This window comes from Pristiophorus japonicus, chromosome 19 (genome assembly GCF_044704955.1).
Source record: "Pristiophorus japonicus isolate sPriJap1 chromosome 19, sPriJap1.hap1, whole genome shotgun sequence".
NCBI lineage: Eukaryota > Metazoa > Chordata > Chondrichthyes > Pristiophoridae > Pristiophorus > Pristiophorus japonicus.
The window spans coordinates 44487062-44505813 of record NC_091995.1 but is presented as its reverse complement, the minus strand read 5'-3'; the positions used below and the strand labels follow the sequence as shown (position 1 = coordinate 44505813).

The 18752-nt window shown below is 41.8% G+C and overlaps 22 non-coding genes across 22 annotated transcripts; all 22 read left to right on the top strand.

The window, feature by feature from the left end:
- The first annotated feature begins 783 nt into the window (after window positions 1–783).
- trnag-ucc (transfer RNA glycine (anticodon UCC)) lies at window positions 784–855 on the top strand. Its single transcript has one exon. It is a non-coding gene; the product is annotated as a tRNA-Gly (tRNA).
- A 598-nt stretch (window positions 856–1453) lies between these two features.
- Window positions 1454–1525, top strand: trnag-ucc (transfer RNA glycine (anticodon UCC)). The gene has a single exon. It is a non-coding gene; the product is annotated as a tRNA-Gly (tRNA).
- A 597-nt stretch (window positions 1526–2122) lies between these two features.
- trnag-ucc (transfer RNA glycine (anticodon UCC)) lies at window positions 2123–2194 on the top strand. Its single transcript has one exon. It is a non-coding gene; the product is annotated as a tRNA-Gly (tRNA).
- Window positions 2195–2791: 597 nt separating this feature from the next.
- On the top strand, window positions 2792–2863 carry trnag-ucc (transfer RNA glycine (anticodon UCC)). The gene has a single exon. It is a non-coding gene; the product is annotated as a tRNA-Gly (tRNA).
- Window positions 2864–4781: 1918 nt separating this feature from the next.
- trnag-ucc (transfer RNA glycine (anticodon UCC)) lies at window positions 4782–4853 on the top strand. The gene has a single exon. It is a non-coding gene; the product is annotated as a tRNA-Gly (tRNA).
- Window positions 4854–5450: 597 nt separating this feature from the next.
- trnae-uuc (transfer RNA glutamic acid (anticodon UUC)) lies at window positions 5451–5522 on the top strand. The gene has a single exon. It is a non-coding gene; the product is annotated as a tRNA-Glu (tRNA).
- A 588-nt stretch (window positions 5523–6110) lies between these two features.
- Window positions 6111–6182, top strand: trnag-ucc (transfer RNA glycine (anticodon UCC)). The gene has a single exon. It is a non-coding gene; the product is annotated as a tRNA-Gly (tRNA).
- Window positions 6183–6780: 598 nt separating this feature from the next.
- On the top strand, window positions 6781–6852 carry trnag-ucc (transfer RNA glycine (anticodon UCC)). The gene has a single exon. It is a non-coding gene; the product is annotated as a tRNA-Gly (tRNA).
- Window positions 6853–7441: 589 nt separating this feature from the next.
- On the top strand, window positions 7442–7513 carry trnag-ucc (transfer RNA glycine (anticodon UCC)). The gene has a single exon. It is a non-coding gene; the product is annotated as a tRNA-Gly (tRNA).
- A 597-nt stretch (window positions 7514–8110) lies between these two features.
- Window positions 8111–8182, top strand: trnae-uuc (transfer RNA glutamic acid (anticodon UUC)). The gene has a single exon. It is a non-coding gene; the product is annotated as a tRNA-Glu (tRNA).
- A 588-nt stretch (window positions 8183–8770) lies between these two features.
- Window positions 8771–8842, top strand: trnag-ucc (transfer RNA glycine (anticodon UCC)). The gene has a single exon. It is a non-coding gene; the product is annotated as a tRNA-Gly (tRNA).
- Window positions 8843–9440: 598 nt separating this feature from the next.
- trnag-ucc (transfer RNA glycine (anticodon UCC)) lies at window positions 9441–9512 on the top strand. Its single transcript has one exon. It is a non-coding gene; the product is annotated as a tRNA-Gly (tRNA).
- A 589-nt stretch (window positions 9513–10101) lies between these two features.
- trnag-ucc (transfer RNA glycine (anticodon UCC)) lies at window positions 10102–10173 on the top strand. Its single transcript has one exon. It is a non-coding gene; the product is annotated as a tRNA-Gly (tRNA).
- Window positions 10174–10770: 597 nt separating this feature from the next.
- trnag-ucc (transfer RNA glycine (anticodon UCC)) lies at window positions 10771–10842 on the top strand. Its single transcript has one exon. It is a non-coding gene; the product is annotated as a tRNA-Gly (tRNA).
- Window positions 10843–12099: 1257 nt separating this feature from the next.
- On the top strand, window positions 12100–12171 carry trnag-ucc (transfer RNA glycine (anticodon UCC)). The gene has a single exon. It is a non-coding gene; the product is annotated as a tRNA-Gly (tRNA).
- Window positions 12172–12769: 598 nt separating this feature from the next.
- On the top strand, window positions 12770–12841 carry trnag-ucc (transfer RNA glycine (anticodon UCC)). Its single transcript has one exon. It is a non-coding gene; the product is annotated as a tRNA-Gly (tRNA).
- Window positions 12842–13438: 597 nt separating this feature from the next.
- Window positions 13439–13510, top strand: trnag-ucc (transfer RNA glycine (anticodon UCC)). The gene has a single exon. It is a non-coding gene; the product is annotated as a tRNA-Gly (tRNA).
- A 597-nt stretch (window positions 13511–14107) lies between these two features.
- Window positions 14108–14179, top strand: trnag-ucc (transfer RNA glycine (anticodon UCC)). Its single transcript has one exon. It is a non-coding gene; the product is annotated as a tRNA-Gly (tRNA).
- A 1918-nt stretch (window positions 14180–16097) lies between these two features.
- Window positions 16098–16169, top strand: trnag-ucc (transfer RNA glycine (anticodon UCC)). Its single transcript has one exon. It is a non-coding gene; the product is annotated as a tRNA-Gly (tRNA).
- Window positions 16170–16766: 597 nt separating this feature from the next.
- On the top strand, window positions 16767–16838 carry trnae-uuc (transfer RNA glutamic acid (anticodon UUC)). Its single transcript has one exon. It is a non-coding gene; the product is annotated as a tRNA-Glu (tRNA).
- Window positions 16839–17426: 588 nt separating this feature from the next.
- Window positions 17427–17498, top strand: trnag-ucc (transfer RNA glycine (anticodon UCC)). Its single transcript has one exon. It is a non-coding gene; the product is annotated as a tRNA-Gly (tRNA).
- Window positions 17499–18095: 597 nt separating this feature from the next.
- Window positions 18096–18167, top strand: trnae-uuc (transfer RNA glutamic acid (anticodon UUC)). The gene has a single exon. It is a non-coding gene; the product is annotated as a tRNA-Glu (tRNA).
- The last annotated feature ends 585 nt before the right edge of the window (window positions 18168–18752 follow it).

Genomic DNA, 18752 nt, shown 5'->3' with positions numbered 1-18752 from the left:
ATCTTGCATTACATGTGATGTTACATTTCATCAAATCTGTCGAATTGCATCAGAAGGAACAAAAACTGCTTCAGAAAAAGCTGCAGGATTACTGTGCGGTTTATCAAAGTTGCTTTCAGTTGTGTGATGGTGGTGCAGTGATAAACATGGTTGCCTTTCAAGCAGTTGACCTGGGTTCGATTCCCAACCATCACGTTTGTCATTTCTACTTGAGGATGAAATGATCCTCTGGTTGCAAGCAGTTCTTAAAGCAACATCTCAATGATTTTGTTGAGCAACCTGTTTTCAAAGGGTCATGTACAAATTCTTGCAATGCAAAGTCCATGTGTCATCAATCTGTCATAATGTATGGGCGACAGTGCTACCCGAATTCGTAGTATGAGCTGTCAGTGACCAAAGACATCAATGTCGGAGCTGGGCTCAGGTCCTGCAAGTCAAGCAGCAGTGTTCCAAATTCTTTAACAACATCAGTGAGTCATTTCCAGTTAAATTCTGGGGAATTGCTCTCTGAGAGTGCAGAGGCAGACAAGATGGGAAGAATGTTGAAGGAATCCCCAGCTGACACTTGACATACATTGTGTGAATCTGGAATTCATTTAATTGTGACCAAAAAATTGCAATTTCTAGCTGGTTCCTTCGATGCTTTCTTTTATCTGTCTATCTTGCATTACATGTGATGTTACATTTCATCAAATCTGTCGAATTGCATCAGAAGGAACAAAAACGGCTTCAGAAAAAGCTGCAGGATTACTGTGCGGTTTATCAAAGTTGCTTTTCAGTTGTGTGATGGTGGTGCAGTGGTAAGCATGGTTGCCTTCCAAGCAGTTGACCTGGGTTCGATTCCCAGCCATCACATTTGTCAATTTCTACTTGAGGTTGAAATGAACTTCTGATACCTCTGGTTGCAAGCAGTTCTTACAGCAGCATCTCCAGGATTTTGTTGAGCAACCTGTTTTCAAAGGCTCATGCACAAATGCTTGCAATGCAAATTCTGCGTGTCATCAAACTGTCATAATGTACTGGCACCAGTGCGACCTGAATTCATACTATGAGTTGTCAATCACCAAAGACATCAATGTCGGAGCTGGGCTCAGGTCCTGCAAGTCAAGCAGCAGTGTTCCAAATTCTTTAACAACATCAGTGAGTCATTTCCAGTTAAATTCTGGGGAATTGCTCGCTGAGAGGGCAGAGGCAGACAAGATGGGAAGAATGTTGAAGGAATCCCCAGCTGACACTTGACATACATTGTGTGAATCTGGAATTCATTTAATTGTGACCAAAAAATTGCAATTTTTAGCTGGTTCCTTCGATGCTTTCTTTTATCTGTCTATCTTGCATTACATGTGATGTTACATTTCATCAAATCTGTCGAATTGCATCAGAAGGAACAAAAACGGCTTCAGAAAAAGCTGCAGGATTACTGTGCGGTTTATCAAAGTTGCTTTTCAGTTGTGTGATGGTGGTGCAGTGGTAAGCATGGTTGCCTTCCAAGCAGTTGACCTGGGTTTGATTCCCAGCCATCACATTTGTCAATTTCTACTTGAGGTTGAAATGAACTTCTGATGCCTCTGGTTGCAAGCAGTTCTTACAGCAGCATCTCAAGGATTTTGTTGAGCAACCTGTTTTCAAAGGGTCATGCACAAATGCTTGCAATGCAAAGTCTGCGTGTCATCAAACTGTCATAATGTACTGGCACCAGTGCTACCTGAATTCATACTATGAGTTGTCAATCACCAAAGACATCAATGTCGGAGCTGGGCTCAGGCCCTGCAAGTCAAGCAGCAGTGTTTCAAATTCCTCAACAACATCAGTGAGTCATTTCCAGTTAAATTCTGGGGAATTGCTCCCTGAGTGGGCAGAGGCAGACAAAATGGGAAGAATGTTGAAGGAATTCCCACTGGACACTTGACATACATTGTGTGAATCTGGAATTAATTTTATTGTCACCAAAATATTGCAATTTTCAGCTGGTTCCTTCGATGCTTTCTTTTATCTGTCTATCTTGCATTACATGTGATGTTACATTTCATCAAATCTGTCGAATTGCATCAGAAGGAACAAAAACGGCTTCAGAAAAAGCTGCAGGATTACTGTGCGGTTTATCAAAGTTGCTTTCAGTTGTGTGATGGTGGTGCAGTGGTAAGCATGGTTGCCTTCCAAGCAGTTGACCTGGGTTTGATTCCCAGCCATCACATTTGTCAATTTCTACTTGAGGTTGAAATGAACTTCTGATGCCTCTGGTTGCAAGCAGTTCTTACAGCAGCATCTCAAGGATTTTGTTGAGCAACCTGTTTTCAAAGGGTCATGCACAAATGCTTGCAATGCAAAGTCTGCGTGTCATCAAACTGTCATAATGTGCTGGCACCAGTGCTACCTGAATTCATACTATGAGTTGTCAATCACCAAAGACATCAATGTCGGAGCTGGGCTCAGGCCCTGCAAGTCAAGCAGCAGTGTTTCAAATTCCTCAACAACATCAGTGAGTCATTTCCAGTTAAATTCTGGGGAATTGCTCCCTGAGTGGGCAGAGGCAGACAAAATGGGAAGAATGTTGAAGGAATCCCCACTTGACACTTGACATACATTGTGTGAATCTGGAATTAATTTTATTGTCACCAAAATATTGCAATTTTCAGCTGGTTCCTTCGATGCTTTCTTTTATCTGTCTATCTTGCATTACATGTGATGTTACATTTCATCAAATCTGTCGAATTGCATCAGAAGGAACAAAAACTGCTTCAGAAAAAGCTGCAGGATTACTGTGCGGTTTATCAAACTTGCTTTCAGTTGTGTGATGGTGGTGCAGTGGTAAACATGGTTGCCTTCCAAGCAGTTGACCTGGGTTCGATTCCCAACCATCACATTTGTCATTTCTACTTGAGCATGAAATGATCCTCTGGTTGCAAGCAGTTCTTAAAGCAACATCTCAAGGATTTTGTTGAGCAACCTGTTTTCAAAGGGTCATGTACAAATTCTTGCAATGCAAAGTCCATGTGTCATCAATCTGTCATAATGTATGGGCGACAGTGCTACCCGAATTCGTAGTATGAGCTGTCAGTGACCAAAGACATCAATGTCGGAGCTGGGCTCAGGTCCTGCAAGTCAAGCAGCAGTGTTCCAAATTCTTTAACAACATCAGTGAGTCATTTCCAGTTAAATTCTGGGGAATTGCTCCCTGAGAGGGCAGAGGCAGACAAGATGGGAAGAATGTTGAAGGAATCCCCAGCTGACACTTGACATACATTGTGTGAATCTGGAATTCATTTAATTGTGACCAAAATATTGCAATTTTTAGCTGGTTCCTTCGATGCTTTCTTTTATCTGTCTATCTTGCATTACATGTGATGTTACATTTCATCAAATCTGTCGAATTGCATCAGAAGGAACAAAAACGGCTTCAGAAAAAGCTGCAGGATTACTGTGCGGTTTATCAAAGTTGCTTTTCAGTTGTGTGATGGTGGTGCAGTGGTAAGCATGGTTGCCTTCCAAGCAGTTGACCTGGGTTAGATTCCCAACCATCACATTTGTCAATTTCTACTTGAGGTTGAAATGAACTTCTGATGCCTCTGGTTGCAAGCAGTTCTTACAGCAGCATCTCAAGGATTTTGTTGAGCAACCTGTTTTCAAAGGGTCATGCACAAATGCTTGCAATGCAAAGTCTGCGTGTCATCAAACTGTTATAATGTACTGGCACCAGTGCTACCTGAATTCATACTATGAGTTGTCAATCACCAAAGACATCAATGTCGGAGCTGGGCTCAGGCCCTGCAAGTCAAGCAGCAGTGTTTCAAATTCCTCAACAACATAAGTGAGTCATTTCCAGTTAAATTCTGGGGAATTGCTCCCTGAGTGGGCAGAGGCAGACAAAATGGGAAGAATGTTGAAGGAATCCCCACTTGACAATTGACATACATTGTGTGAATCTGGAATTCATTTTATTGTCACCAAAATATTGCAATTTTTAGCTGGTTCCTTCGATGCTTTCTTTTATCTGTCTATCTTGCATTACATGTGATGTTACATTTCATCAAATCTGTCGAATTGCATCAGAAGGAACAAAAACTGCTTCAGAAAAAGCTGCAGGATTACTGTGCGGTTTATCAAAGTTGGTTTGCAGTTGTTTGTTGGTGGTGCAGTGGTAAGCATGGTTGCCTTCCAAGCAGTTGACCTGGGCTCGATTCGCAGCCATCACATTTGTCATTTTTAATTGAGGATGAAATGATCCTCTGGTTGAAAGCAGTTCTTATAGCAACATCTCAAGTATTTTGTTGAGCAACCTGTTTTCAAAGGGTCATGTACAAATTCTTGCAATGCAAAGTCCATGTGTCATCAATCTGTCATAATGTATGGGCGACAGTGCTACCCGAATTCGTAGTATGAGCTGTCAGTGACCAAAGACATCAATGTCGGAGCTGGGCTCAGGTCCTGCAAGTCAAGCAGCAGTGTTCCAAATTCTTTAACAACATCAGTGAGTCATTTCCAGTTAAATTCTGGGGAATTGCTCTCTGAGAGGGCAGAGGCAGACAAGATGGGAAGAATGTTGAAGGAATCCCCACTTGACACTTGACATACATTGTGTGAATCTGGAATTCATTTAATTGTGACCAAAATATTGCAATTTTTAGCTGGTTCCTTCGATGCTTTCTTTTATCTGTCTGTCTTGCATTACATGTGATGTTACATTTCATCAAATCTGTCGAATTGCATCAGAAGGAACAAAAACGGCTTCAGAAAAAGCTGCAGGATTACTGTGCGGTTTATCAAAGTTGCTTTTCAGTTGTGTGATGGTGGTGCAGTGGTAAGCATGGTTGCCTTCCAAGCAGTTGACCTGGGTTTGATTCCCAGCCATCACATTTGTCAATTTCTACTTGAGGTTGAAATGAACTTCTGATGCCTCTGGTTGCAAGCAGTTCTTACAGCAGCATCTCAAGGATTTTGTTGAGCAACCTGTTTTCAAAGGGTCATGCACAAATGCTTGCAATGCAACGTCTGCGTGTCATCAAACTGTCATAATGTACTGGCACCAGTGCTACCTGAATTCATACTATGAGTTGTCAATCACCAAAGACATCAATGTCGGAGCTGGGCTCAGGCCCTGCAAGTCAAGCAGCAGTGTTTCAAATTCCTCAACAACATCAGTGAGTCATTTCCAGTTAAATTCTGGGGAATTGCTCCCTGAGTGGGCAGAGGCAGACAAAATGGGAAGAATGTTGAAGGAATCCCCACTTGACACTTGACATACATTGTGTGAATCTGGAATTAATTTTATTGTCACCAAAATATTGCAATTTTCAGCTGGTTCCTTCGATGCTTTCTTTTATCTGTCTATCTTGCATTACATGTGATGTTACATTTCATCAAATCTGTCGAATTGCATCAGAAGGAACAAAAACTGCTTCAGAAAAAGCTGCAGGATTACTGTGCGGTTTATCAAAGTTGCTTTCAGTTGTGTGATGGTGGTGCAGTGATAAACATGGTTGCCTTTCAAGCAGTTGACCTGGGTTCGATTCCCAACCATCACATTTGTCATTTCTACTTGAGGATGAAATGATCCTCTGGTTGCAAGCAGTTCTTAAAGCAACATCTCAAGGATTTTGTTGAGCAACCTGTTTTCAAAGGGTCATGTACAAATTCTTGCAATGCAAAGTCCATGTGTCATCAATCTGTCATAATGTATGGGCGACAGTGCTACCCGAATTCGTAGTATGAGCTGTCAGTGACCAAAGACATCAATGTCGGAGCTGGGCTCAGGTCCTGCAAGTCAAGCAGCAGTGTTCCAAATTCTTTAACAACATCAGTGAGTCATTTCCAGTTAAATTCTGGGGAATTGCTCTCTGAGAGGGCAGAGGCAGACAAGATGGGAAGAATGTTGAAGGAATCCCCAGCTGACACTTGACATACATTGTGTGAATCTGGAATTCATTTAATTGTGACCAAAAAATTGCAATTTTTAGCTGGTTCCTTCGATGCTTTCTTTTATCTGTCTATCTTGCATTACATGTGATGTTACCTTTCATTAAATCTGTCGAATTGCATCAGAAGGAACAAAAACGGCTTCAGAAAAAGCTGCAGGATTACTGTGCGGTTTATCAAAGTTGCTTTTCAGTTGTGTGATGGTGGTGCAGTGGTAAGCATGGTTGCCTTCCAAGCAGTTGACCTGGGTTTGATTCCCAGCCATCACATTTGTCAATTTCTACTTGAGGTTGAAATGAACTTCTGATGCCTCTGGTTGCAAGCAGTTCTTACAGCAGCATCTCAAGGATTTTGTTGAGCAACCTGTTTTCAAAGGGTCATGCACAAATGCTTGCAATGCAAAGTCTGCGTGTCATCAAACTGTCATAATGTACTGGCACCAGTGCTACCTGAATTCATACTATGAGTTGTCAATCACCAAAGACATCAATGTCGGAGCTGGGCTCAGGCCCTGCAAGTCAAGCAGCAGTGTTTCAAATTCCTCAACAACATCAGTGAGTCATTTCCAGTTAAATTCTGGGGAATTGCTCCCTGAGTGGGCAGAGGCAGACAAAATGGGAAGAATGTTGAAGGAATCCCCACTTGACACTTGACATACATTGTGTGAATCTGGAATTAATTTTATTGTCACCAAAATATTACAATTTTTAGCTGGTTCCTTCGATGCTTTCTTTTATCTGTCTATCTTGCATTACATGTGATGTTACATTTCATCAAATCTGTCGAATTGCATCAGAAGGAACAAAAACGGCTTCAGAAAAAGCTGCAGGATTACTGTGCGGTTTATCAAAGTTGCTTTTCAGTTGTGTGATGGTGGTGCAGTGGTAAGCATGGTTGCCTTCCAAGCAGTTGACCTGGGTTCGATTCCCAGCCATCACATTTGTCAATTTCTACTTGAGGTTGAAATGTACCTCTGGTTGCAAGCAGTTCTTACAGCAGCATCTCCAGGATTTTGTTGAGCAACCTGTTTTCAAAGGCTCATGCACAAATGCTTGCAATGCAAATTCTGCGTGTCATCAAACTGTCATAATGTACTGGCACCAGTGCTACCTGAATTCATACTATGAGTTGTCAATCACCAAAGACATCAATGTCGGAGCTGGGCTCAGGTCCTGCAAGTCAAGCAGCAGTGTTCCAAATTCTTTAACAACATCAGTGAGTCATTTCCAGTTAAATTCTGGGGAATTGCTCGCTGAGAGGGCAGAGGCAGACAAGATGGGAAGAATGTTGAAGGAATCCCCAGCTGACACTTGACATACATTGTGTGAATCTGGAATTCATTTAATTGTGACCAAAAAATTGCAATTTTTAGCTGGTTCCTTCGATGCTTTCTTTTATCTGTCTACCTTGCATTACATGTGATGTTACATTTCATCAAATCTGTCGAATTGCATCAGAAGGAACAAAAACGGCTTCAGAAAAAGCTGCAGGATTACTGTGCGGTTTATCAAAGTTGCTTTTCAGTTGTGTGATGGTGGTGCAGTGGTAAGCATGGTTGCCTTCCAAGCAGTTGACCTGGGTTTGATTCCCAGCCATCACATTTGTCAATTTCTACTTGAGGTTGAAATGAACTTCTGATGCCTCTGGTTGCAAGCAGTTCTTACAGCAGCATCTCAAGGATTTTGTTGAGCAACCTGTTTTCAAAGGGTCATGCACAAATGCTTGCAATGCAAAGTCTGCGTGTCATCAAACTGTCATAATGTACTGGCACCAGTGCTACCTGAATTCATACTATGAGTTGTCAATCACCAAAGACATCAATGTCGGAGCTGGGCTCAGGCCCTGCAAGTCAAGCAGCAGTGTTTCAAATTCCTCAACAACATCAGTGAGTCATTTCCAGTTAAATTCTGGGGAATTGCTCCCTGAGTGGGCAGAGGCAGACAAAATGGGAAGAATGTTGAAGGAATCCCCACTGGACACTTGACATACATTGTGTGAATCTGGAATTAATTTTATTGTCACCAAAATATTGCAATTTTCAGCTGGTTCCTTCGATGCTTTCTTTTATCTGTCTATCTTGCATTACATGTGATGTTACATTTCATCAAATCTGTCGAATTGCATCAGAAGGAACAAAAACGGCTTCAGAAAAAGCTGCAGGATTACTGTGCGGTTTATCAAAGTTGCTTTCAGTTGTGTGATGGTGGTGCAGTGATAAACATGGTTGCCTTTCAAGCAGTTGACCTGGGTTCGATTCCCAACCATCACATTTGTCATTTCTACTTGAGGATGAAATGATCCTCTGGTTGCAAGCAGTTCTTAAAGCAACATCTCAAGGATTTTGTTGAGCAACCTGTTTTCAAAGGGTCATGTACAAATTCTTGCAATGCAAAGTCCATGTGTCATCAATCTGTCATAATGTATGGGCGACAGTGCTACCCGAATTCGTAGTATGAGCTGTCAGTGACCAAAGACATCAATGTCGGAGCTGGGCTCAGGTCCTGCAAGTCAAGCAGCAGTGTTCCAAATTCTTTAACAACATCAGTGAGTCATTTCCAGTTAAATTCTGGGGAATTGCTCTCTGAGAGGGCAGAGGCAGACAAGATGGGAAGAATGTTGAAGGAATCCCCAGCTGACACTTGACATACATTGTGTGAATCTGGAATTCATTTAATTGTGACCAAAAAATTGCAATTTTTAGCTGGTTCCTTCGATGCTTTCTTTTATCTGTCTATCTTGCATTACATGTGATGTTACCTTTCATTAAATCTGTCGAATTGCATCAGAAGGAACAAAAACGGCTTCAGAAAAAGCTGCAGGATTACTGTGCGGTTTATCAAAGTTGCTTTTCAGTTGTGTGATGGTGGTGCAGTGGTAAGCATGGTTGCCTTCCAAGCAGTTGACCTGGGTTTGATTCCCAGCCATCACATTTGTCAATTTCTACTTGAGGTTGAAATGAACTTCTGATGCCTCTGGTTGCAAGCAGTTCTTACAGCAGCATCTCAAGGATTTTGTTGAGCAACCTGTTTTCAAAGGGTCATGCACAAATGCTTGCAATGCAAAGTCTGCGTGTCATCAAACTGTCATAATGTACTGGCACCAGTGCTACCTGAATTCATACTATGAGTTGTCAATCACCAAAGACATCAATGTCGGAGCTGGGCTCAGGCCCTGCAAGTCAAGCAGCAGTGTTTCAAATTCCTCAACAACATCAGTGAGTCATTTCCAGTTAAATTCTGGGGAATTGCTCCCTGAGTGGGCAGAGGCAGACAAAATGGGAAGAATGTTGCAGGAATCCCCACTTGACACTTGACATACATTGTGTGAATCTGGAATTAATTTTATTGTCACCAAAATATTACAATTTTTAGCTGGTTCCTTCGATGCTTTCTTTTATCTGTCTATCTTGCATTACATGTGATGTTACATTTCATCAAATCTGTCGAATTGCATCAGAAGGAACAAAAACGGCTTCAGAAAAAGCTGCAGGATTACTGTGCGGTTTATCAAAGTTGCTTTTCAGTTGTGTGATGGTGGTGCAGTGGTAAGCATGGTTGCCTTCCAAGCAGTTGACCTGGGTTCGATTCCCAGCCATCACATTTGTCAATTTCTACTTGAGGTTGAAATGTACCTCTGGTTGCAAGCAGTTCTTACAGCAGCATCTCCAGGATTTTGTTGAGCAACCTGTTTTCAAAGGCTCATGCACAAATGCTTGCAATGCAAATTCTGCGTGTCATCAAACTGTCATAATGTACTGGCACCAGTGCTACCTGAATTCATACTATGAGTTGTCAATCACCAAAGACATCAATGTCGGAGCTGGGCTCAGGTCCTGCAAGTCAAGCAGCAGTGTTCCAAATTCTTTAACAACATCAGTGAGTCATTTCCAGTTAAATTCTGGGGAATTGCTCGCTGAGAGGGCAGAGGCAGACAAGATGGGAAGAATGTTGAAGGAATCCCCAGCTGACACTTGACATACATTGTGTGAATCTGGAATTCATTTAATTGTGACCAAAAAATTGCAATTTTTAGCTGGTTCCTTCGATGCTTTCTTTTATCTGTCTACCTTGCATTACATGTGATGTTACATTTCATCAAATCTGTCGAATTGCATCAGAAGGAACAAAAACGGCTTCAGAAAAAGCTGCAGGATTACTGTGCGGTTTATCAAAGTTGCTTTTCAGTTGTGTGATGGTGGTGCAGTGGTAAGCATGGTTGCCTTCCAAGCAGTTGACCTGGGTTTGATTCCCAGCCATCACATTTGTCAATTTCTACTTGAGGTTGAAATGAACTTCTGATGCCTCTGGTTGCAAGCAGTTCTTACAGCAGCATCTCAAGGATTTTGTTGAGCAACCTGTTTTCAAAGGGTCATGCACAAATGCTTGCAATGCAAAGTCTGCGTGTCATCAAACTGTCATAATGTACTGGCACCAGTGCTACCTGAATTCATACTATGAGTTGTCAATCACCAAAGACATCAATGTCGGAGCTGGGCTCAGGCCCTGCAAGTCAAGCAGCAGTGTTTCAAATTCCTCAACAACATCAGTGAGTCATTTCCAGTTAAATTCTGGGGAATTGCTCCCTGAGTGGGCAGAGGCAGACAAAATGGGAAGAATGTTGAAGGAATCCCCACTGGACACTTGACATACATTGTGTGAATCTGGAATTAATTTTATTGTCACCAAAATATTGCAATTTTCAGCTGGTTCCTTCGATGCTTTCTTTTATCTGTCTATCTTGCATTACATGTGATGTTACATTTCATCAAATCTGTCGAATTGCATCAGAAGGAACAAAAACGGCTTCAGAAAAAGCTGCAGGATTACTGTGCGGTTTATCAAAGTTGCTTTCAGTTGTGTGATGGTGGTGCAGTGGTAAGCATGGTTGCCTTCCAAGCAGTTGACCTGGGTTTGATTCCCAGCCATCACATTTGTCAATTTCTACTTGAGGTTGAAATGAACTTCTGATGCCTCTGGTTGCAAGCAGTTCTTACAGCAGCATCTCAAGGATTTTGTTGAGCAACCTGTTTTCAAAGGGTCATGCACAAATGCTTGCAATGCAAAGTCTGCGTGTCATCAAACTGTCATAATGTGCTGGCACCAGTGCTACCTGAATTCATACTATGAGTTGTCAATCACCAAAGACATCAATGTCGGAGCTGGGCTCAGGCCCTGCAAGTCAAGCAGCAGTGTTTCAAATTCCTCAACAACATCAGTGAGTCATTTCCAGTTAAATTCTGGGGAATTGCTCCCTGAGTGGGCAGAGGCAGACAAAATGGGAAGAATGTTGAAGGAATCCCCACTTGACACTTGACATACATTGTGTGAATCTGGAATTAATTTTATTGTCACCAAAATATTGCAATTTTCAGCTGGTTCCTTCGATGCTTTCTTTTATCTGTCTATCTTGCATTACATGTGATGTTACATTTCATCAAATCTGTCGAATTGCATCAGAAGGAACAAAAACTGCTTCAGAAAAAGCTGCAGGATTACTGTGCGGTTTATCAAAGTTGCTTTCAGTTGTGTGATGGTGGTGCAGTGATAAACATGGTTGCCTTTCAAGCAGTTGACCTGGGTTCGATTCCCAACCATCACGTTTGTCATTTCTACTTGAGGATGAAATGATCCTCTGGTTGCAAGCAGTTCTTAAAGCAACATCTCAATGATTTTGTTGAGCAACCTGTTTTCAAAGGGTCATGTACAAATTCTTGCAATGCAAAGTCCATGTGTCATCAATCTGTCATAATGTATGGGCGACAGTGCTACCCGAATTCGTAGTATGAGCTGTCAGTGACCAAAGACATCAATGTCGGAGCTGGGCTCAGGTCCTGCAAGTCAAGCAGCAGTGTTCCAAATTCTTTAACAACATCAGTGAGTCATTTCCAGTTAAATTCTGGGGAATTGCTCTCTGAGAGTGCAGAGGCAGACAAGATGGGAAGAATGTTGAAGGAATCCCCAGCTGACACTTGACATACATTGTGTGAATCTGGAATTCATTTAATTGTGACCAAAAAATTGCAATTTCTAGCTGGTTCCTTCGATGCTTTCTTTTATCTGTCTATCTTGCATTACATGTGATGTTACATTTCATCAAATCTGTCGAATTGCATCAGAAGGAACAAAAACGGCTTCAGAAAAAGCTGCAGGATTACTGTGCGGTTTATCAAAGTTGCTTTTCAGTTGTGTGATGGTGGTGCAGTGGTAAGCATGGTTGCCTTCCAAGCAGTTGACCTGGGTTCGATTCCCAGCCATCACATTTGTCAATTTCTACTTGAGGTTGAAATGAACTTCTGATACCTCTGGTTGCAAGCAGTTCTTACAGCAGCATCTCCAGGATTTTGTTGAGCAACCTGTTTTCAAAGGCTCATGCACAAATGCTTGCAATGCAAATTCTGCGTGTCATCAAACTGTCATAATGTACTGGCACCAGTGCGACCTGAATTCATACTATGAGTTGTCAATCACCAAAGACATCAATGTCGGAGCTGGGCTCAGGTCCTGCAAGTCAAGCAGCAGTGTTCCAAATTCTTTAACAACATCAGTGAGTCATTTCCAGTTAAATTCTGGGGAATTGCTCGCTGAGAGGGCAGAGGCAGACAAGATGGGAAGAATGTTGAAGGAATCCCCAGCTGACACTTGACATACATTGTGTGAATCTGGAATTCATTTAATTGTGACCAAAAAATTGCAATTTTTAGCTGGTTCCTTCGATGCTTTCTTTTATCTGTCTATCTTGCATTACATGTGATGTTACATTTCATCAAATCTGTCGAATTGCATCAGAAGGAACAAAAACTGCTTCAGAAAAAGCTGCAGGATTACTGTGCGGTTTATCAAAGTTGCTTTTCAGTTGTGTGATGGTGGTGCAGTGGTAAGCATGGTTGCCTTCCAAGCAGTTGACCTGGGTTTGATTCCCAGCCATCACATTTGTCAATTTCTACTTGAGGTTGAAATGAACTTCTGATGCCTCTGGTTGCAAGCAGTTCTTACAGCAGCATCTCAAGGATTTTGTTGAGCAACCTGTTTTCAAAGGGTCATGCACAAATGCTTGCAATGCAAAGTCTGCGTGTCATCAAACTGTCATAATGTACTGGCACCAGTGCTACCTGAATTCATACTATGAGTTGTCAATCACCAAAGACATCAATGTCGGAGCTGGGCTCAGGCCCTGCAAGTCAAGCAGCAGTGTTTCAAATTCCTCAACAACATCAGTGAGTCATTTCCAGTTAAATTCTGGGGAATTGCTCCCTGAGTGGGCAGAGGCAGACAAAATGGGAAGAATGTTGAAGGAATCCCCACTGGACACTTGACATACATTGTGTGAATCTGGAATTAATTTTATTGTCACCAAAATATTGCAATTTTCAGCTGGTTCCTTCGATGCTTTCTTTTATCTGTCTATCTTGCATTACATGTGATGTTGCATTTCATCAAATCTGTCGAATTGCATCAGAAGGAACAAAAACGGCTTCAGAAAAAGCTGCAGGATTACTGTGCGGTTTATCAAAGTTGCTTTCAGTTGTGTGATGGTGGTGCAGTGGTAAGCATGGTTGCCTTCCAAGCAGTTGACCTGGGTTTGATTCCCAGCCATCACATTTGTCAATTTCTACTTGAGGTTGAAATGAACTTCTGATGCCTCTGGTTGCAAGCAGTTCTTACAGCAGCATCTCAAGGATTTTGTTGAGCAACCTGTTTTCAAAGGGTCATGCACAAATGCTTGCAATGCAAAGTCTGCGTGTCATCAAACTGTCATAATGTGCTGGCACCAGTGCTACCTGAATTCATACTATGAGTTGTCAATCACCAAAGACATCAATGTCGGAGCTGGGCTCAGGCCCTGCAAGTCAAGCAGCAGTGTTTCAAATTCCTCAACAACATCAGTGAGTCATTTCCAGTTAAATTCTGGGGAATTGCTCCCTGAGTGGCCAGACGCAGACAAAATGGGAAGAATGTTGAAGGAATCCCCACTTGACACTTGACATACATTGTGTGAATCTGGAATTAATTTTATTGTCACCAAAATATTGCAATTTTCAGCTGGTTCCTTCGATGCTTTCTTTTATCTGTCTATCTTGCATTACATGTGATGTTACATTTCATCAAATCTGTCGAATTGCATCAGAAGGAACAAAAACTGCTTCAGAAAAAGCTGCAGGATTACTGTGCGGTTTATCAAACTTGCTTTCAGTTGTGTGATGGTGGTGCAGTGGTAAACATGGTTGCCTTCCAAGCAGTTGACCTGGGTTCGATTCCCAACCATCACATTTGTCATTTCTACTTGAGCATGAAATGATCCTCTGGTTGCAAGCAGTTCTTAAAGCAACATCTCAAGGATTTTGTTGAGCAACCTGTTTTCAAAGGGTCATGTACAAATTCTTGCAATGCAAAGTCCATGTGTCATCAATCTGTCATAATGTATGGGCGACAGTGCTACCCGAATTCGTAGTATGAGCTGTCAGTGACCAAAGACATCAATGTCGGAGCTGGGCTCAGGTCCTGCAAGTCAAGCAGCAGTGTTCCAAATTCTTTAACAACATCAGTGAGTCATTTCCAGTTAAATTCTGGGGAATTGCTCCCTGAGAGGGCAGAGGCAGACAAGATGGGAAGAATGTTGAAGGAATCCCCAGCTGACACTTGACATACATTGTGTGAATCTGGAATTCATTTAATTGTGACCAAAATATTGCAATTTTTAGCTGGTTCCTTCGATGCTTTCTTTTATCTGTCTATCTTGCATTACATGTGATGTTACATTTCATCAAATCTGCCGAATTGCATCAGAAGGAACAAAAACGGCTTCAGAAAAAGCTGCAGGATTACTGTGCGGTTTATCAAAGTTGCTTTTCAGTTGTGTGATGGTGGTGCAGTGGTAAGCATGGTTGCCTTCCAAGCAGTTGACCTGGGTTAGATTCCCAACCATCACATTTGTCAATTTCTACTTGAGGTTGAAATGAACTTCTGATGCCTCTGGTTGCAAGCAGTTCTTACAGCAGCATCTCAAGGATTTTGTTGAGCAACCTGTTTTCAAAGGGTCATGCACAAATGCTTGCAATGCAAAGTCTGCGTGTCATCAAACTGTTATAATGTACTGGCACCAGTGCTACCTGAATTCATACTATGAGTTGTCAATCACCAAAGACATCAATGTCGGAGCTGGGCTCAGGCCCTGCAAGTCAAGCAGCAGTGTTTCAAATTCCTCAACAACATAAGTGAGTCATTTCCAGTTAAATTCTGGGGAATTGCTCCCTGAGTGGGCAGAGGCAGACAAAATGGGAAGAATGTTGAAGGAATCCCCACTTGACAATTGACATACATTGTGTGAATCTGGAATTCATTTTATTGTCACCAAAATATTGCAATTTTTAGCTGGTTCCTTCGATGCTTTCTTTTATCTGTCTATCTTGCATTACATGTGATGTTACATTTCATCAAATCTGTCGAATTGCATCAGAAGGAACAAAAACTGCTTCAGAAAAAGCTGCAGGATTACTGTGCGGTTTATCAAAGTTGGTTTGCAGTTGTTTGTTGGTGGTGCAGTGGTAAGCATGGTTGCCTTCCAAGCAGTTGACCTGGGCTCGATTCGCAGCCATCACATTTGTCATTTTTAATTGAGGATGAAATGATCCTCTGGTTGAAAGCAGTTCTTATAGCAACATCTCAAGTATTTTGTTGAGCAACCTGTTTTCAAAGGGTCATGTACAAATTCTTGCAATGCAAAGTCCATGTGTCATCAATCTGTCATAATGTATGGGCGACAGTGCTACCCGAATTCGTAGTATGAGCTGTCAGTGACCAAAGACATCAATGTCGGAGCTGGGCTCAGGTCCTGCAAGTCAAGCAGCAGTGTTCCAAATTCTTTAACAACATCAGTGAGTCATTTCCAGTTAAATTCTGGGGAATTGCTCTCTGAGAGGGCAGAGGCAGACAAGATGGGAAGAATGTTGAAGGAATCCCCAGTTGACACTTGACATACATTGTGTGAATCTGGAATTCATTTAATTGTGACCAAAATATTGCAATTTTTAGCTGGTTCCTTCGATGCTTTCTTTTATCTGTCTGTCTTGCATTACATGTGATGTTACATTTCATCAAATCTGTCGAATTGCATCAGAAGGAACAAAAACGGCTTCAGAAAAAGCTGCAGGATTACTGTGCGGTTTATCAAAGTTGCTTTTCAGTTGTGTGATGGTGGTGCAGTGGTAAGCATGGTTGCCTTCCAAGCAGTTGACCTGGGTTTGATTCCCAGCCATCACATTTGTCAATTTCTACTTGAGGTTGAAATGAACTTCTGATGCCTCTGGTTGCAAGCAGTTCTTACAGCAGCATCTCAAGGATTTTGTTGAGCAACCTGTTTTCAAAGGGTCATGCACAAATGCTTGCAATGCAAAGTCTGCGTGTCATCAAACTGTCATAATGTGCTGGCACCAGTGCTACCTGAATTCATACTATGAGTTGTCAATCACCAAAGACATCAATGTCGGAGCTGGGCTCAGGCCCTGCAAGTCAAGCAGCAGTGTTTCAAATTCCTCAACAACATCAGTGAGTCATTTCCAGTTAAATTCTGGGGAATTGCTCCCTGAGTGGGCAGAGGCAGACAAAATGGGAAGAATGTTGAAGGAATCCCCACTTGACACTTGACATACATTGTGTGAATCTGGAATTAATTTTATTGTCACCAAAATATTGCAATTTTCAGCTGGTTCCTTCGATGCTTTCTTTTATCTGTCTATCTTGCATTACATGTGATGTTACATTTCATCAAATCTGTCGAATTGCATCAGAAGGAACAAAAACTGCTTCAGAAAAAGCTGCAGGATTACTGTGCGGTTTATCAAAGTTGCTTTCAGTTGTGTGATGGTGGTGCAGTGATAAACATGGTTGCCTTTCAAGCAGTTGACCTGGGTTCGATTCCCAACCATCACATTTGTCATTTCTACTTGAGGATGAAATGATCCTCTGGTTGCAAGCAGTTCTTAAAGCAACATCTCAAGGATTTTGTTGAGCAACCTGTTTTCAAAGGGTCATGTACAAATTCTTGCAATGCAAAGTCCATGTGTCATCAATCTGTCATAATGTATGGGCGACAGTGCTACCCGAATTCGTAGTATGAGCTGTCAGTGACCAAAGACATCAATGTCGGAGCTGGGCTCAGGTCCTGCAAGTCAAGCAGCAGTGTTCCAAATTCTTTAACAACATCAGTGAGTCATTTCCAGTTAAATTCTGGGGAATTGCTCTCTGAGAGGGCAGAGGCAGACAAGATGGGAAGAATGTTGAAGGAATCCCCAGCTGACACTTGACATACATTGTGTGAATCTGGAATTCATTTAATTGTCACCAAAATATTGCAATTTTTAGCTGGTTCCTTCGATGCTTTCTTTTATCTGTCTATCTTGCATTACATGTGATGTTACATTTCATCAAATCTGTCGAATTGCATCAGAAGGAACAAAAACGGCTTCAGAAAAAGCTGCAGGATTACTGTGCGGTTTATCGAAGTTGCTTTTCAGTTGTGTGATGGTGGTGCAGTGGTAAGCATGGTTGCCTTCCAAGCAGTTGACCTGGGTTTGATTCCCAGCCATCACATTTGTCAATTTCTACTTGAGGTTGAAATGAACTTCTGATGCCTCTGGTTGCAAGCAGTTCTTACAGCAGCATCTCAAGGATTTTGTTGAGCAACCTGTTTTCAAAGGGTCATGCACAAATGCTTGCAATGCAAAGTCTGCGTGTCATCAAACTGTCATAATGTGCTGGCACCAGTGCTACCTGAATTCATACTATGAGTTGTCAATCACCAAAGACATCAATGTCGGAGCTAGGCTCAGGCCCTGCAAGTCAAGCAGCAGTGTTTCAAATTCCTCAACAACATCAGTGAGTCATTTCCAGTTAAATTCTGGGGAATTGCTCCCTGAGTGGGCAGAGGCAGACAAAATGGGAAGAATGTTGAAGGAATCCCCACTTGACACTTGACATACATTGTGTGAATCTGGAATTAATTTTATTGTCACCAAAATATTGCAATTTTCAGCTGGTTCCTTCGATGCTTTCTTTTATCTGTCTATCTTGCATTACATGTGATGTTACATTTCATCAAATCTGTCGAATTGCATCAGAAGGAACAAAAACTGCTTCAGAAAAAGCTGCAGGATTACTGTGCGGTTTATCAAAGTTGCTTTCAGTTGTGTGATGGTGGTGCAGTGATAAACATGGTTGCCTTTCAAGCAGTTGACCTGGGTTCGATTCCCAACCATCACATTTGTCATTTCTACTTGAGGATGAAATGATCCTCTGGTTGCAAGCAGTTCTTAAAGCAACATCTCAAGGATTTTGTTGAGCAACCTGTTTTCAAAGGGTCATGTACAAATTCTTGCAATGCAAAGTCCATGTGTCATCAATCTGTCATAATGTATGGGCGACAGTGCTACCCGAATTCGTAGTATGAGCTGTCAGTGACCAAAGACATCAATGTCGGAGCTGGGCTCAGGTCCTGCAAGTCAAGCAGCAGTGTTCCAAATTCTTTAACAACATCAGTGAGTCATTTCCAGTTAAATTCTGGGGAATTGCTCTCTGAGAGGGCAGAGGCAGACAAGATGGGAAGAATGTTGAAGGAATCCCCAGCTGACACTTGACATACATTGTGTGAATCTGGAATTCATTTAATTGTGACCAAAAAATTGCAATTTTTAGCTGGTTCCTTCGATGCTTTCTTTTATCTGTCTATCTTGCATTACATGTGATGTTACCTTTCATTAAATCTGTCGAATTGCATCAGAAGGAACAAAAACGGCTTCAGAAAAAGCTGCAGGATTACTGTGCGGTTTATCAAAGTTGCTTTTCAGT